This window comes from Pan paniscus, chromosome 6, assembly GCF_029289425.2.
Source record: "Pan paniscus chromosome 6, NHGRI_mPanPan1-v2.0_pri, whole genome shotgun sequence".
NCBI classification, from domain to species: Eukaryota; Metazoa; Chordata; class Mammalia; order Primates; family Hominidae; genus Pan; species Pan paniscus.
In genome coordinates, this window is record NC_073255.2 from 143861109 (window position 1) to 143874835 (window position 13727).

A 13727-nucleotide genomic window follows, 5' to 3' on the forward strand; every position below is an offset into this window, starting at 1 on the left:
GGGCCTAGCAATGGAAACAGACAACAAGCAATTATAATAAACCGTGACAGGCCGGGTGTGGTGGCGCATGCCTGTAGTCCCAGCTACTCAGGAGGCTGAGGCAGGAGAATCGCTTGAACCTGCGGGGGCAGAGGTTGCAGTGAGCTGAGATTGCACCACTGCACTCCAGCCTGGCAGACAGAGCGAGACTCTGTCTAAACAAACAAACAAACAAACAAACAAACAAAAACCGTGACAGGTGCCAAGACAGGGTAAGTGCAGGGGCTGGGAAGCACATGGCGGGCACTAACAGGCTGACTTGGATTCCATGCTGGTTGTTCCCTCAATCCAGAGGCTGCCTCTGGGGCTTTGCAGGAGCAGAAATCTGATCTGTTCCCCCATCCATGTATACCTCTTAGGGATGGACACACCTTAGCCAAGCTCACAATGGCACAACCACCAGAAGACCAATCTGTTGATTTATACTGAAAAAAACAATTCTGAAAGACTTGGCTATTTGGATTCTCTGATCAGCATATTCTTACATAATAGACAAATCTAAGCGGGAGCCAGGTTGCCATCAATGGCTTGTTCAAAGAGAATGGATCATAAGAACGGGGGTGAGCTACATGATCTTAATGCAGTGTCACCAAGCAGTGATAGCCCAGTGCACTAATCTGCACTGTACAACCATTATCTGCCTCACAGAAGATATCTGTGTTCATGGCTCAAGGCACTGTCCCTCTGGGCACTGAGAGAGGGACTATCACAGTCCCTCTTTCTCAATATCCATTTTATAGACCCCCCTACTTACATTTACATATTCATTTTCCAGACAGAGTACAATATAATTAACTAAATATAATTTCTCTTAGGTATAATTACAATTCGTCAATCTTGTCCCCCTAAGGTGGCACATAGATAGATCCTCCAGATTACCTTTGAGTACTCACAACCTATTGGGCCCTCCCTATGTAAGTCTGATTTTATTTATCATGTTTTAATTATTTCCATGTTTATATTCAGAGTGTAATTTTAACCTTGTTTTGGAGGTGTGCTGCCTATTTTCCATGTACTAGATCTATTCTCTAGGCAGCCAAAGTTGAGTTTGGCCAATGAATGGGATGTCAGAGGTGAAAGGAAAGGAGGAAAATGTCAAGATATTTAATCCCTCAGTTCCCTCCTTATGTGATCACTACAAACAGGTTACACATCCAGACCAAAGATTACAGCTTTTGTCATTAGGGCCCTCTTTGTTTCTGAGCTTCAGTAATAGCTGTCTTCCTTTTCCAGTTTGGGCCTCAGAGTGGTAATATTTCCTTGGTGTTACAGCCTGAAGATATTGCAGTGTCCCTTGTTGGTCTCCCTGAACCCTGTCCATATCATTGTAAATAATGTCTTTATTAAACTCTTCTCAGTATCTACTTCGCTTTTGCCATCTCTTTCCTGTTGGGACCTTGATATAGGTAGAATATTGATTTTAGACTCATATATCACCAATGGGAGGTAAAGCCAAATAAGACTGGAGCAGAGTATGTGACTAATTGGATTATATAGTGATTGAGACCCAAAGAACTAGAAATTTCATTTCGGGGGCTCTGAAAGAGCAAATTTTAAGTAACACTTCCCTGCAAAATAAATATAGGAAGTAAAATAGAATTTTGGATTTAAAAGGAATCTTAAAGAGTGTCTAGATCTTAACAATGAATACAATTGAGGCAGATAAGGTGAAGTGGTTCACCCAAAATCACAAAGTTCCTTAACTACAGGACTGAGGGTAAATTTGGCCTTCTGGTTCCTAATTCTCTGCTACTGTGTTTCCTCTGGGGACATTATCTTTATTTCTAGAAGAAGAAAGCAATATTGGTGTTGTCTTACCCCAGTTTTTTTTTCATCGAACAAGAATTCCCATAAAGGGAGGGAAAAGAAGGTAGGTGTGGTGATTTTTTAATGTGTAAACCATTTCTTTAATAATTATTTCTCCAGGTGGGGCGTGGTGGCTCATGCCAGTAATCCCAGCACTTTGGGAGGCTGAGGTGGGCAGATCATGAGGTCAGGAGATCGAGACCATCCTGGCTAACACAGTGAAACCCCGTCTCTACTAAAAAATACAAATAATTAGCCAGGCATGGTGGCAGGCGCCTGTAGTCCCAGTTACTGGGGAGGCTGAGGCTGGAGTCCCAGCTACTGGGGAGACTTGAACCCGGGAGGTGGAGCTTGCAGTGAGCTGACATTGCGCCACCGCACTCCAGCCTGGGTGACAGTGCGAGACTCCATCTCAAAAAAAAAATTTTTTTTTATTTCTCCAGAGGTGGAGCTGGATTCCTCTCCTTTTGAATATAGGCTGGATTTAATAACTTGCTTCTAATGAACAGTATATGATAGAAAAGATGTTGTGTCACTTCCTAAATTAGGGGATAAAAGGAAATAAGATTTTCTCCTTGCTCTCTCTCTTTCTCTCAAACACTTGCTCTGGGGAAAGCCAGCAGCCATGTTGTGAGAACACAAAAGTAAAACTCCAAGCAATGCTGTGGAGAGGAACTACAGACTGCTACCCACAGCCTTTTGAGTGAGCCATCTTGGAAGCAGATCTTCCAGCCCCAGTCCAGCTTTCAGATGAACACAGCCAAGGAAAACACTTTGACTTTGATTCAGAGCCAGAACAACCTCTCTTATATGCTCCTGAATTCCTAACCCACAGAGACTGTGAGATAATAAATGTTTGTTGTTTTAAATAGCTAAGTTTGAGGGTAATCTGTTATGGAGCAAAAGTTCATTAAGATGGCAAGGAAGGGAAAGAAAGACAGAAAAAAAAAACAAAGAGAAAAAGTCATCAGAAAAAAAAATACTGCTTGTAGAACAGTCTTGCACACCACTGCCAAAAACTGTTAAGAGAATAACTAGATAACACAAAAGGCTGATGAGTTGAGGAACTGCCAAACCAACACATTTGGAGCACAGAATGTCAAGGTTTTTGTAAGAATCCAAGAAAAAATGTTTTACAATTTAAACACTTGCAAAATGTCACTCTGGTCAGATTATGGTCTATAGAAGCCCAATACTCTATTTATGAAGATGGAAAAAATTTTGTGAGAGAACATGGTTACTCTTTATGCCACTGAGCTTTGAAATCAAGAGCCTTCACCATTCCTAATTTCAACACACACACACACACGCACACACACACACACACACAATTTATAGACTTCAGAAAAAAAAAATGCTGAGTCCTCTATCATCTTTTTTTATACTAAAACTGCCTCAAGCTCCAAGAGTTGATTCTTCCATCTAGAATTCTTGTGACAGTCTTTGCAGGACGTTCAGGGAGCCTAGAGGCTAAAGGAAGCTCTTCTGGTTCAGTGTTAATATTTGGGGTGGAGATGGCTATCAGAGACCAGTAAATCTCCATAAAATAACCAAAGTTACAGTCACCAACCACCATAACAAAAGTTTTCATTTCAATGAAGAGTAGCTGTTCACTTTGTCAAACAATTATTCCTATGGTTTGAGCCTTCATGAAACACACACACACACACACACACACACACACGCATACACATAGTCCTGCTTGCCAAGTATAGATGTCTCCCTATGAACCCCTCTTTTTGTGGCCTCATATTATATTTAATACAGGATGAGGGGGTCCTCTGAAGTTTCTGCTGAAAGGCCCCTGGTTGTTCATGCTGATATTTGGTAGCTATCATTCATTCTAAATGTAGACTTTAAAAAAAAAATGCTCTTTGATTCCTTTTCCATTCAGCTTTCATCTTCTCACTCTCAATGAACAAACATTAAAAGAGAAAAGTAAAACTAAAGAAGTGTGAATATCATACAAAGTAAGGAATTTTGTGAAAAATGTAGTGTGAAAGATAATAGTGAGAGTAGCTGTTCCTTGTGCTTGCAATCAGAAGAGTCGTTGAGGAAAATGCCTTAGAGTATGCGAAATTGGTGAGGCATGTCAGATCATGAGATAGAGATGGCAATGTGGGGGAAGGCAGGCTGGGGAGGGGGCCATCTCTGTGTAACACCAAGGGGGCAGCCAAAAGAAGGGGAATGTATCAGAGAGGAAAAAAATCGCTGAAATTAAAGAAGAAATGGGCAAACACATTCATGAAAGGTGAAAAATGGCACTGACTCAAGTAAAAGCTTTATTCAGAGATATACTAAAAGATGTAAATCAGATAAAGGAGAAAATGTTTATTTATTTACATAAATAAATATCAGTTAAAAAAAAAAAAGATGAGGCTAGTGTGGTAACTCACACCTGTAATCCCAGCACTTTGGGAGGCCAAAGCAGGAGGATCACTTGAGCTCAGGAGCTTGAGACCAGCCTGGGCAACAAAGTTAAACTCCAAATCTACAAAAAATAAAAAAATTAGCTGAGTGTGGTGGCGCATGCCTGTAGTCCTACCTACTCAGGAGGCTAAGGTGGGAGAATCGCTTGAGCCCAGGAGTTGGAGGTTGCAGCGAGCTATGATCGTGCCATTGCACTCCAGTCTGGGCTAGAGAGAGACACTGTCTCTAAAACAAACAAAAAAAACAAAAGATGAGTCAGCAATTTCTGTGAGTGACCCCAAGACTTCTACAGAATGATGAATGTCCACACCATCCAGCTCTGCAAGACAGCCTCTTATGATTATGCAAGTAATCTTAAAGCAGGATGAAATAAGATTCCTTCTAATGCTCTGGGATTGTACTGTTTTTATTTTCCTAATGGGAGACTGGATTTTAAGTGGCAGAGGCAAACAGCTGAGAGTTAGAAAGCATAATAAAGTTCATGAGGAAAAAGAGAGTTCCTGGAACAGATTGGCTTACCACTGCATTTGCAAATAATTCCCCTACTGTTAAAATAAGCCTTTGGCAGATACATTCAGTTTGATTTTGGGAAAAGGGAAATAATAAAATCCATGACACTGGTGCTTTTTGCTATCTCATTTAAGGAAACTAACAAAAGAATAGTAGAAATTAGAGGCACTCAACATTTTACAATTCAGACTAAAATTTTTTTCATCATTTAACTGCAAAGACTAATGGTAGCCAGCAACAGGATAATACCTCGGGCCTAAATAATGTTACAAGAAGATGACAGACTAGAATTTCCAGTATTTTGAAGCCAATAACAGAATAACTTAAAAGAGCGTGAACTAGTGCTTTTGTCTCAGGAGACAGTAGTCAATACAATCAGGCATAAATCATTTAAAAACAGAGCCAGCATATGGGTTGCCTTCTAACTGTGTGAAATATACAAAAATGCTAGGCAAAATGTGATTAGCATTCCAATACATTACGGATAGAGCTTGAAATAAGGCACGAATATTCATGCAATCCTCAGCGATATGAATAATAATAGAAACTGAAAATACACTGCATGAGAAAAATGCTAATGAAACATTAATAAGCAAAAATTTCTGTGCATAATCAGTGAAACTGAAGGGTTATTACAGCTTAGGAATCTATTGTTTATGGAAAAGTGAAGGTATATAAATAAAAAGGGGACAGAATTAAAAATGGTAGAGGCAGTCTATTTTGTTATCTAAGCATCAGGAGAAAAATATAAAGTATGATTCCAAATTTATTTTTAAAAAATAACAGTTGTTGTCTCTGAATATTGGGACTATGCAAAATTTCTTGTTTTTCAAATAATTCTATGATCAACCTTATTGTTATTTTAAATATTATTTTTAAAAATTGGACTTTGGGTTTAAGGCCAGTACTGTATATAACTAGAGGAAAGAGCACATGTAAGTTGTAGCCTACAAAAATAATATTATTATAAGGATGACAGGAACAGATGGATTCTATTTTCATTTTGGTGACAAATACGTAGGTCTAGATTCAGTATAAACAACTATAGAGTGATGGAGGCAGGAAAGAGGAAAAAAATTTTTAAAGAATAAGAAAAGAAAAATTAATTTCATTAAAATCTTCATTATCCGATTTTCTGAAAAGATAAAAATGGTACAAAACAAAAACTGTAAGGGATATTAAAGAGAATATTGAACAAAGTTGACTTCCTGCAGAGTTTAAAATTATGGGTATGTACATTGTATTGAATGTGAGGTATTTCTATTGAGACATAAATAGAATCATAGATCTCTAGACCTAAAAGGAGTTTTAGAGATTATCTGGTATCCAATTCCTTCATTTTACAGAAAAAAACTGAGACCCAGAGAGTCCCAAACCTTGTAAGAGAGAGTTTGAGATTTGAACACAAGACTTCAGTGCTCCTTCTCTCTGATTTCATTGTAATTTACGCTGTATGTGAGCATCACAGTCAACTACATACCACAACTTCCCCAAAGGAGAAGGAACATTCATTAGGGCTGGAACAAGACATAATAAATGCAATATTTTAGGCCAGGCTCAGTGGCTCACACCTATAATCCCAGCACTTTTGGAGGCCAAGGCGGGTAGATCACCTGAGGTCAGGAGTTTGACACAAGCCTGGCCAACATGGTGAAACCCCGTCCCTACTAAAAATACAAAAATTAGCCGGGCATGGTTGTGGGCACCTGTAGTCCCAGCTACTTGGGAGGCTGAGGCACGAGAATTGTTTGAACCCAGGAGGTTGAGGTTGCAGTGAGTGGAGATCACGCCACTCCACTACAGCCTGGGCAACAGAGCAAGACTTCATCTCAAAAAAAAAAAGCAGTATTTTAAAATGTTATGTTCAATCTGTCTAAAAACTGAAAAGTGTTGGGTAACTAAAGGGGAAGGAAGGAAAGAGGTCAGTTAATTTTAAGGTTGAATGGAGGAAATGGGAGGGGTAGGGTGGTTATAGGGGCTGTCAATGAACCCAAACACAACTTGGAAGGCATGAGTAAAAGAGATTAGCCAATTGAGACTGATCTTGACTCAAGGGAGGGAAAAGATAGAATGGGATAGCTCTCTGTAGAAAATTTCCTATAGTGATAGTGAATGAAAATAATGAAACTTTAGGTATTTAGGTCTAAGTTTGTAGAAAGACTACAGACTCAGAAGTGATTTTTTTTTTTTTTTTAAGGAAAGCCAAATAACAAAGATTTCTGGAAGTTATGAATAGAGAACAGAGGATTAATAGAGTTCCGTTCAGGAACTGTTACTCAAAGAGATAGCAAGAAGTAAGCTGGGTGTGGTGGTACACGCCTATAACCCCAGCTACTCAGGAGGCCAATGAGGGAGGATCGCTGGAGCTCAGGAGTTTGAGACCAGCCTGAGCAACACAGCAAGAGTCTGTCTCTGAAAAAAAAAAAAAAAAAAAAGAAGTAGAAAGTGGAAAGAGGGTAGATGCGGCAGGGCACAGTGGCTCACGCCTGTAATCCCAGCACTTTCGGAAGCCGAAGTGGGAAGATCATGAGGTCAGGAGATCGAGACCATCCTGGCTAACATGGTGAAACCCCATCTCTACTAAAAATACAAAAAATTAGCCAGGCGTGGTGGCGGACGCCTGTAGTCCTAGCTACTCTGGAGGCTGAGGCAGGAGAATGGCATGAACCCAGGAGGCGGAGCTTGCAGTGAGCCGAGATCGCACCACTGCACTCCAACCTGGGTGACAGAGCGAGACTCCGTCTCAAAGAATAAGAAAAGAGGGTAGGAGACAGGAGTGACAGAGAATGTAACACAAGAACACAGAAATAATTGGATTTTTAAGGAATTATTTGACACAAAATAGTGCAACCAGATTTTAGGAAGAAACTCTCTCTAAGGAGTAAAAATAAAAGCTCACAACAAAAAATACATAAAGAGTAGGTTGAAGATATTCATATTTAGATTCCTGTTATATTAACAATAAGTGCAAGCTATAAAAATGAGTAGAAGAAGCCTATCAATAAATAATGAAAAGAGAAGAGATTGGCTTTTGATAAATACATTGTTAATGTTTCAAGTTTTTTCTTTTATCACCCAGAAAAATTTGTTTTAAACATATTTATGAAGTTTTATGAACACAGCATTGGCAGCTTAAAAGTAAAACAAAAAAAAAAAAAAAAAAGAAGATTGTCAAGTATATTTTTCATGACTAATGCTGACCTGTCTGTCCCACTTCTGCTAGAATCAGAGGCTCCTGCAATTATGCAATAAAGCCAGCTGGGAGGATCAGACAGGGCCCTGCACACTGTGGGGAGATAGATGTGTTTTAGGGGAGGCAACCCTATGGAAAATGGCCACATCTTGCCAACTGCTGTCTCGGGGGCTTTGGCTCTAAACCAAGGATCTGCATAATGGTATCAGCTGCTCTCCCTGTCGCAGCCCTGCTGATAACATTCTCAGGCTCTATTTAATAGCAAACGATGATGCGTTTCTGCCCAATACCAGCAAATCGGTAAAAAGGACGCATGTCCACTCACCTCTGAATTAAGTATCCCAGTTTATAGTCTCTCAGACCATCTTATATTTCTCATAATTATGTAATTTGTTTTCTATTTTTGTTCAATGTCAGTTTCTCCAACCAGGATATAAGGACAGGAACAGTTTGCCTCTATCTTAATTGTCCTTTGGTGTAACCATAACTTCTAGCATGGTGCCTTGCACAGAGTAAGTGCTATAAATAATGTCGAGTTCATGGATGAACTCTCTTTCAGAGAGTCACTGCAGCTATTAAAGGATATGTTCCTTAATCTATGTCAAACAGGTAACTTTCTACAGTTTTAAATCCTGGAGAATGGTTGCATTTCAAATATCTTCCAAGGCTTGTTCTTATTCATTTGCTTACTGCAAGTCTCAGCGTTAATGTTTTTGATTCATTGGGATGTGCTCCAAAAATAGAACATCTAATCTAAATACATAAATTGGCCCAGGACTGCATCCTGGACATATTATTATTATTGTTGATGATAAACTCAGGTTTCAACTCTCTTCCCAATAGCTTTCCATCCTCCCTGGATTATTTCGTGCCAAAAAAGGCATGCTTTATAGAGCTCTTAGTTCCTTAAGTGGCAGGTTCTATTTAAATACATAGATAAGCGTTGTCAGGCTGGGCTGCTAAGAGTGAATTACTACTGGAAAGTAACATTGCAGTAAAAACAATACTGTTGGAAGCTTTCTATATTTCTTCCATCCTTCCTCGTTTCTTGGGAAACTTGAGAAGGGCCTCGTTTAAAGAAATTCCAAAGAAGAATAATTTAAAAACTAGCAATAGGTAGAAATGTCATTATAACATTAACTTTATCATATATGCAAGCATATGCAAGCAGTAGGTATATTTGGTATTATAACTATTGCATGATCTTACTTTAACATAGCCCCTGAGAAATTCTGGGGAATTGCTCAAATCTTCCCTCAGTGCTTGTTTATATTTTAAAGAGTTTATGTGACTTTTTTCTTTTTCTTTTTTTTTTTCTGAGACAGAGTCTCTCTCTGTCACCCAGGCTGGAGTGCAGTGGCGCAATCTTGGCTCACTGCAACCTCTGCCTCCTGGGTTCAAGTGATTCTCCTGCCTCAGCCTCCCGAGTAGCTGGGACTACAGGTGTGTGCCACCACACCTGGCTAACTTTTGTATTTTTAGTTGAGACGGGGTTTTGCCATGTTGGCCAGGCTTGTCTTGAACTCCTGGCCTCAAGCCGTCTATCCACCCTCAGCCTCCCAAAGTGTTGGGATTACAGGAATGAGCCACAGTGAAGGCCTGTGAGGTGTTTTTTTTATTTATTTATTTTTATTTTTTAGCTTATGTCCAATCTTTTAAGACAACACCCTTATTCTATTAGGATCCATGAGGAGTAACACATTTCTTGGGAAAATGAAATTTTTCATAGTTTTGAAGTACCAGTGGTGCCTACAAGAAATGATTTAACAAAATTTAACCTTAGGTGTCCTCACTGAGTTAGGATGATTTCTTTCTTAATTTTCCCTGTGGCAGGGTAATGTCTTAGAAAAGAATGAGGTCTCTAAGCTGCTCTACAAACAGATCATTCTAGTTGATATGGTTTATATATATTCTGCTGACTCTGTTTCTGCTAGTAAATGGTTGGAAAACCTTGGTTTTGTCATTTTTAACCTCCATCTGGCCTCGCTTCTCTCAACTACAAATTGAAGGAAATGAATAAGATCAATGGTTTAGAATATTTAGCAACAAAACTCTTTCTTCAAATGAAATATTTTGTCAAAGCCTGAAGTATGGAATAGAATATGGCTCCAATTAATGTAGCTTGAAAGTCACTAATCTAAATACTATCTTATGTCATTTGATTATGAAACATTATCATTTCCATTAATTGATTCATATCATATCCAGTGAGTATTAATAAACACTGAAATGAATTCATATAATATTCAGTGAGTATTTATTAATACTCACTGAATGCCTGCTAGGTACGCCTAAGGACCGCTAAGGATCCTGCTCTATCATGTGTGCAAGCCAGGTATCTTCCAATACATTATTTCCAAAGGGAGACCAAATGCCCAAAGAAACAAAAAGTTACAAGTACAAAAGAATGTACAACATAGACAGCAATTACTTCTGGCCAAGGGGTGAAATAAGTCTTCATGAGGGGGTGGCACTTGAGCAGGAGGTAGGATTTTTGACTGGGGAGGATGGGTATGGATTTCCAAATGGGGCAAACATAGTAAGTGAAGGTACGGAGACAGGAAATTGAAAGGTATGTTCAGAGAAAGGCAAGTGTTCCCGTTTGGTTATAGTATAAATGGTAAGATGGAGACTTTGAGCTAAAGCTGGGAAATTAGGTTGGAATCAGATTATGGAAGTCCTCAGATTTCATGATAATGAGGTTTGCTTTTATTCTCCAGGAAATACAAAGCCATTGGAAATTTTTTGTTTTATTTTTAGCAGAAAATGACATAAACAGAAATGTACCCAGAAAAGATTTCTTAAGTAATAACGTGTAACTAGAAATGGGAAAGACTGGAGACAGGATGGTTAATTGAGAGACAACAGTCCTGATGAGAAGTGATGAAGACCCAGCCTAGGATGGTGCTATGGACTGAATTGTGTCCCTTGCTCCAAATTCATATGTTGAAGTCCTAACCCCCAATGTGACCGCATTTGGAAACAGAGCTTTTAGGAGATAATTAAGGTTAGATTAGGTCATAAGGGTGGACCTTGTAGGACTGGGGGCCTGATAAGAAGAGGAAGAGACAACAGAGCCCTCTCTCCATGCACACACACCAAGAAAAGGCCATGTGAACACACAGTGAGAAGGTGGCCATCTACAAGCCAGGAAGAGAGCCATTACCAGACCTCAGCCTGATCTTGGACCTCCATTCAAATAAATTTCTGTTGTTTAAGCCACTCAGTCTATGGTGCTTTGTTATGGCAGCCAGAGCAAACTAAGACAGACAGTGACATTAGAAATGGCAGGAAGAAGACAAATGTCAGCAAGGTACCACAGAAGTAGAATTGACAGGACTTGACAACCAATCTGCTTTGGGACATGAGAGATGTTGGGGCTCAGAAAACAATGCCATAAAATGAAGGCTTCCGAAGCAAAAGTGTTCTCTGGCATCTCCTGTCCTGTCTCTCAGTCCCATTGTCTCCCAAGGCCAGCCATAGAAATTAGAATCCCTCTTCTCCAAGGTAGGTCATAGAAACCAGAACCCCTTTTCCCCCAAGATAGGCATAAAATCTAAAAATATTACTCTAACTTTCACTCTGCCTTTCTGTGTAAAAGCTTGCTATAAAGAAAATTATCTGACCTTATTTGACTGTAGGTCATAAGACCCCCATTCCACAGAAGGTCCTGCCCTCTACCCAGAAGGAAAGAATGCACACTCAGGGACCAGGAATAATCTAGACAGACAGGCCTTGCTGAGGTTCCCCGTTCTGTCTATTCGCATCAGATCCTAATCTTTTTGTCCAGTCATATTTCTATATGGCTGTCCATACTTTGTTGAATTGAACCTAAGCATAAAAATGGGCAATTTCTCCTGTATCTGTGGGTCTTCCTTCTGAAAGCTTCCATGTATACATGTTAAGTAAATTTGTATGCCATTTCTGCTATTAATCTGCCTTTTGTGAGCTGAGTTTTTTTCAGTGAACTTTCAGAGGGCCAAGGGGAACTTTCTCCTTTGGCCCTTGCAGAGGCAAAAGTCAACTGTGGCTCTGAGAGTCTAAGCCGGAGACTAGAAGGTGTTATGACACCACTTACAGAGATAGAGAATGATAACGGGGAAGAACAATTCTGAGAGCACAGAGCTAGATTTTGTTTGTTTGTTTGTTTTGTGTTTTTTTTTTTTTTTTTTTGAGATGGTGTCTCACTCTGTCGCCCAGGCTGGAGCGCAGTAGTGCGATCTTGGCTCACTGCAAGAGAGCTAGGTTTTTTTTCCTGACAAGTTTGGTTATTGAATTTGAGGTATTGGCAATGTACCCATATGCAGAGTCTTCCAGGAGGTAAATGAAATTGTGGCTTGGTGGTTAAGAGGGAAGATTGAATGAAAAATTTCATTTATTTTGGAGTCATCTGTAGAGGGATAACACCAAAGACTTCTCATTGATGAATAAAAACATTAATTAATGCACAATATGCTGCAGATAGAAAAAGATCTATACATCCACTACAAATCATACCCCTCTCTATGTCTGCTAGGTAGGCCTAGCTTGTGTGTGATTTTACAAGTTCTAGAACTCGTACAGTAAAAGAATTGGAAAATGTAGAATGTCTACCTTTAAAATGGTAAATAAAATGTACTTTAAACACCTGAAAGTATTCCCTTGTGCTTTGATACATGTGCAATCTGTTTCTGTTGGCAAGAGAAAGACTAAACAGAATTTAGCAGACCATACAGTTCAACAAACAAAAGATACTATGACCCTGAAGCAGGGTAAATGGTAAACTGTTCTTCAAATAAAGCACACATTTGCTCTAGGAGGACTGAAAGCAAAAATAGAACAGTCTATGCCATAGGGATGCTGATTAGCAAAAGAATTCTACACCTGGGAATCTTGCTTCTTCAATTTCACAAGTGACAATGGAGTAACTAAGTTGGAGAGAGAAAATGAGGATCAAGGGAAAAAAATCACAGAAATAGAACAAAACAATATAAAACAAAGACAATAAATAGAGTATTTAGAGAACATCCTGAAGACTTTTCCCTGTAAAAAGTGGCTCTTTGTCTTAAGAGCCTCTGATTTCTAAAACTCACAAAACTTGAAGATGCAGGTTTGGAATTTCCCACTAAATGTTTAACCCACTAAATAGCAACTGGAAAATCTCAGCTATGTGGACCCTTATGCCCAGAAATAAAGGAAAGAGTTGTAAGAAATGCTGAGGCACCTGTAACCTAGTACCTGCTGTAGAAATCCATACTCCTCAACTTAATCAAAGTGATGTGTGTATATCATTCCCATTTCTCAAAGGCACCTTCACTTATGTAAGTGATTTCTCTTGCTCTTCAATGACATATTTCTAAATAATACCTATGTTTTTATTTCTTGATTCATTTAGAATTTCCATTGACTTCCTGTTATGAAATATCAGAATTAGTGCCCCCACAGCATATACACAGATACACACACACAGAAAAGTACACACAGTCACACAGACATATGCAATCTTCCCCTTCTCTTTTCTGCTCCTAAATCATACCACACTTCTTTGGTTGTATTGATACTTGTTTTCATTGTTGTGACTACATAAATATTGCTTATTGCTAAGGCACATAGTGTTCTATGACTGTATTTCCATTTTTTTCAACTTCTGTTTTCCCTGAAGTAGACTGCACTGTTTTCAATTGCCTTGTTTTCTTTTTTTGTTTTTTTTTTTGAGACGGAGTCTCACTCTGTCATCCAGGCTGGAGTGCAGTGGCGCCATCTCCAACTT